Raw genomic sequence first — 5,612 nt, 5'->3', positions numbered from 1 at the left:
ATGGATATCTCAGAATTTTTCTCGGTGAGGTTAGGGTAAAAAACGGCGTGGGGAGGGGGGGCTAGTTGCCCTCCGATCGCTTTCGACTCTTAAAAGGGCACTAGAACTCTCGATTTCCAATCGAATGAGCCCCCTTTGAAGTTTATACGACGACCCCTTCCATATGAAGTGCCTCTGGAAAAAATAATAATAATCAGAGGCAAAGCTATAGCATTAGGAGGGGGAGGGGCTAATTGCCCTTCGATCTCTTTTGACTCTTTAAAAGCGAGCTAGAACTTTCCATTTTCTATCAAATGAGCCCTCTTTAAAGTTTATACGAGCATCCCTTCTATTGAAGTTATCAAGTATTTTGCAGTAGGTTGCATCAAGACACGGCTAATTGTAGAAAGAGAAACGCCAAGGAAGATAGTCCATGTAATTGAGAGGCAAATGTTTAAATGGCTGGGGCACGAGTAAATGGCGGGAGTAAGCACGACTGTCTTATTGGAAACATACTTGTTTGTTAGTTTTTGGAAAGGGCATGCCTGCCTAGAGTTTCAGGCATGTTGACCAAGAATTTAAAATTGACATATGACCGTTAGATTGCCTGTAATGAGAGGCAAACAAGGCACGCCAGCCTATGGTCTTAAGAAGGTTGACCATTATTTATTTATTATTTTTTCCCCAGAGGCACTTCATATGGAAGGGGCGGTCGTAAAAACTTCAAAGGGGGCTCATTCGATTGGAAATCGAGAGTTTTAGTGCCCTTTTTAGGGATCAAAGGTAATTGGAAGACAACTACCCCCCCTCCCAAGCTCACCATTTCCCCAAACACGTCCAATCAAAATTTTAAGTTAGCCACTTTGGTCTACGTAGTTGATTTCCACATAGAAATTATGTTTTTGAGGAGGACACTCCCCCACAGCCCTCAGGGCAAGGGCTGTAAGTTATGCCCTGGGGGCATTTAAGCTTTTATTGGGCCCCTGGGGGCCCAAACACATCCAATAAAAATTTTGGAGATAGCCATTTTGTAAAACGTGATTGAAAATTTTGGAAATCAGGTCTTTGTGGATGACAGTCCCCCCCCCCACAGCTCACAGGGCAAGGGGTGTAAGTTATGCCCGGGGGGCATAGATGGTTTTTATAGAAAACGTTGTCACAGAAATTCCAAAAAGGGCTCATTCGATTGGAAATTTAAATGGCTAGTGCCCTTTTAAATAGTCGAAAGTGATTGGAAGGCAACTAACACCCCTCCTGCATCCACCATTTCCCCAAACAGATACAATAAAAATTTTGAGATAGCCATTTTGTTCAACGTAGCTGAAAGTTCTGGAAATTAAATCTTAGAGTATGACACTCCCCTCCCCCCAAGGTCTTCAGGGTAAGGGTTATAAGTTATGCCTTGGGAGCATATGCGTTTCTTATGGAAGAAATGCTCCTATAAACTTCAGAGAGGGCACATTTGATTAGAAATTGATAGAAACGTATTCTAGTTCACGTTAAGCGTCAAAAGATATTGGAGGGTAACCAGCCCCCCCCCCCTTCAACACCTTTTTTCCCAAATGCATCTGATAAAAATTTTGAGATAGCTATTTTGTTAAAAATACTTCAAAGATCATATAACAAAACTCCGGTGTCGACAGAACCCCCCAGGGCCCAGGGCCAAGCGCTGCAATTTACGTCCTGGTGGACTATATGCTTCCTATCCCCCAGGGCCCAGGGGCAGGCAGTTACAATCCTCCAGGGCCCAGGGGCAGGCGTTGTAAGTTAGGCCCAGGGGAATATATGGTTCTTATGGAATAGATGCTCGTATAAACTTCAAAGAGGGCTCATTGATTGGAAATTGAAAGTTCTAGTTCACTTTTTAAGAGTCAAAAGAGATTGGAGGGCACCTAACACCCCTCCCTCCACGCCTTTTTTATATCAAACCCATCTGATGAGAACTTTGAGATAGACATTTTTTAAAAATAATTCAAAGACCATATAACAAAACTCCGGGGTCGACACAGCCCCCCAGGGCCCGAAGGCAGGCGTTGTAAGTTACGCCCTGGGGGAATATATGATTCTTATGGAAGGGATGCTCGTAGTAACTTCAGAGAGGGCTAATTTGATTGGAAACTGAAAGTACTTGTTCAGTTTTTGAGAGTCAAGAAAGATTGTACGGCAACTAGCCCCCCCCCCCCCACACGCCTCCTTTTTCCAGAATGCATCCGATAAAAATTTTGAGATGGCCATTACGTTAAAAACTGTTCAAAAGTCAGATAACAAAAACTCAGGTGTCGACACAACCCGTTAGGGCCCGGGGGCAGGCGTTGTAAGTTATGCCCTGGGGCATGTACGGTTCTTATGAAAGGAATACTCGTATAAACTTCAGAGAGGGCCCATTTGATTGAAAATTGAAAGTTCGAGGTCACCTTTTAATAATCAAAAGAGATCCGAGGGCAACTATCCCCCCTCCCCTCACGCCTTCTTTTTCCAAATTTATCTGATGAAAGTTTTGAGATATACATTTCGTTAAAAAAATTAGTTTAAAGGTCGGATAAGAAAAACTCCGGTGTCAATACAACCCCCGGGGCCCGGGAGAAGGCGTTCTCAGTTCTGTCCTAAGGGCGTGTATGGTTCTTATAAAAGTAGTTGTCGTATAAACTTCACAGAGGGCTCATTTGAATGGAAATTGAAAGTTCTAGTTCACTTTTTAAGAGTCAACAGATTTAAGGGCAACTTGCCCCCCTCCCATGCCCTATTTCCCCAAACCCAATCGCTAAAAATTTTGAGAGAGCCAGTTTTTTAGAATTGTTCAAAAACTAGATAACAAAAACTCCGGTGTCGACACAACCCCCAGGGCCCAGGGGGTAGGCGTTGTAAGTGTTTTTCCCAGACGCACATCATATAGAAGGGTCGTCGGATAAACTTCAAAGGGGGCTCATTTCAAAGGGGGCAAACTTTTTTCACTTTGATATTGTTACTTTGATACCAGTTTTGATACTTCGATGAAGTTTTGAGATTTGATTTTCTTTAAGTTTTATTTTGAAATAAGGAATTTTTAAAACTGAAAACCTTTTGCAATCTAAGACGAACAAAAATTAATTAAAAAAAATTCCCGAAAAATAAAGGCCAAAGTAAAATAAAGGCCAAAGTTTTTTCAAAGTAAAGGCCATTTTAAACTTAAGCTCAGCAGATACAAATACCTTTTAAATTCAAACTCAAAGCGACCAAAAATTACTATTAAAGAATAAATGAAAGCCAAAAAGAACAGAAATTAAATAAACAATCAATAGAAAAAACATACAGCAAGTAATAATATAAATGAATAAATAGATCTTAAAGCGAGTGATGCTCAGATTTAACATGAAAATCAAGCCTAAAACGAAACAAAAAATTTAAAGGGATGCTCGTATAAACTTCAGAGAGGGCTCATTTGATTGGAAATTAAAAGTTCTAGTTCACTTTTTAAGAGTCAAAAGATATCTGAGGGCAACTATTCCCGTCCCCCGACCCACACGACCTTTTCCCCCAAGGCTATCCGATAAAAATTTAAAACAGCCATTTCATTAAAATTAATTCAAAGATCAGATAATAAAAACTACTATATCGACGCAAACCCCCATGGCCAGGAGGCAGGCGTGGTAAGTAATGCTCTGGGGGAATATATCATTTTTGTGGAAGGGAGGCTTGTATAAACTTCGGAGAGGGTTCATTTGATTGGAAATTGAAAGTTCTCGTTCACGTTTTAAGAATTAAAAGGGATTGGAGGGCAAATACCCCCCCCCCTCTTCAGTCTCTAAATGCATCAGATTGTAAAGTTTCTTTGTTTACTTCTCTGTGAATTGTCTATTTCTCTGTACAGTGAGACTTCTTCTCTTTAGGGCCTTATGGCCTTATGGTAGCGTTGGCCTATTATCTGGGTTCTACCGGTGGAGGATGCCTAGAGCCTCTAACCATCACATAGTCTGTGTTCAGAGTATAAAACGTTTATTTATACATATAATACAGTGAAGGTACATATGGCTAGGACAGATACAGAATTCGAACTGACTTAACTAATCCAAATTGGTACCCACATTCGGATACACATCTGGCCACTTGACAGAACTGTAAACATCTGATAAAGAGAATTTCTAAGAAGTGGGGTTGTGGATTGTTGGCAATTTGCATTTTAGATAATGGGTTCATTCCGGGTACAAGTGACCATGGGAAGAATTACACATACGAATCTCCAGCACATATTTAGAATATTAATTATTGTTTTTAAGCAAGAAAAACATTTTTCAAACTTTTAAATTTTTGCCCCGGGGGTTAAAAGATCCTTTTTTTTTCCAAAAAAAAAAACGATTTTATATACTCAAACAAATGTACACTTAACAATAACATAAAATAAAATAATGACACTAAATCTGAAACAACAAGACACAATAAAATATTTTTCCAATTGGCACTTTCATTCCACTTTATATTGTCATGCTAAGTTCGCATAAAATTCGCATAGCTACACCTGATATAAAAATGTGCACATTGTCAGAGTATCTTTTAAAAGAATTTAAATTTGAACAGAACACTTGAACAAAAAATGATAATCTTCGACAGAAACACAATGAGATTTTCTTTTACTTTCCTTTTACCAAAGCTTTAATTGTTTTTTTTTTCCAAATTATTCGGTTATTTTACTATCCATAAGATATCAAAAGGAAGTAAATACATCATTTGAAAAAGGTTGGTCAAACATCTTTCGCTTGTCATTTTTATCTTTCTATTTTTCCTATTTCAAAGAAAGCATTTCTCCTGTCTAGCTAATCAGCATAAAAACCAGCTACATCCTCATTTTAACTTAAGATCAATTCCCAACACCGTTTTTACTGCAATAACATACTAATCTCTACAATCATTTTACTCTACTTATCTCTCTACAATTGTTTCAATACTCTCTATAATAACCTGGAGGTTTATTTCCTGTTTTCCTATTGCTTCTCCTAAGACTACTTGATTCTCCACTCGAGCCTGCCTTAACCTGTATTTCCCTTTTATCTACTTCTACACTAACTAGACTAGGCTCCATTTGAACCTCATGTTGTTCGCTAGAAACGGAGCTATCCTCCATTATTTCTGAAGTTACTACTGGAGTCTCCACTGGAAGCTGGTATACAGATGATGTTGAATCGATTCTCCTATGCCCACGATTCTCTAACTCCAATTCTACGATTCTTGATTCCTCCGATATTGATTTATTTGTTATTGCTGGTTGCTCAAGGCAATTTTGAACAACCAAAAATTTCTCACCCGGACGTTGACGTAAGCTATAACCGTTGCTGCTCTTCATTTCGTCTTTAGATTTTACTTTACTATTAGCAATATTAGATTTATTAATCATATCAATTTTCTCCTGAAAAATAGGATTTAAACGTAATAAGGTTTCTGAATCCTTTAAAGGATTTATCAGACGACCGTTTACTGTTCTTCTTACAGAAGTCCCTGAAAGTTCTTGTACCAAGAATAGGGAATCTTTTAAAACTTTTAAAATTATATATGGTCCACGAAATTTAAGCTTTAAACCCTTGATTTCCCTTGGATTCTGGGCTTTATCTTGGACATAAATTAAGTCCCCTTCTCGAAGAACTGGTAGTACTACGGCATTTTTA

Source organism: Artemia sp. Qi Xiang Cuo, chromosome 4 (genome assembly GCF_049724085.1).
Source record: "Artemia sp. Qi Xiang Cuo chromosome 4, ASM4972408v1, whole genome shotgun sequence".
Classification (NCBI taxonomy): Eukaryota; Metazoa; Arthropoda; class Branchiopoda; order Anostraca; family Artemiidae; genus Artemia; species Artemia sp. Qi Xiang Cuo.
The sequence above is the reverse complement of the archived record's forward strand: the minus strand, read 5'-3'. Positions refer to the sequence as shown.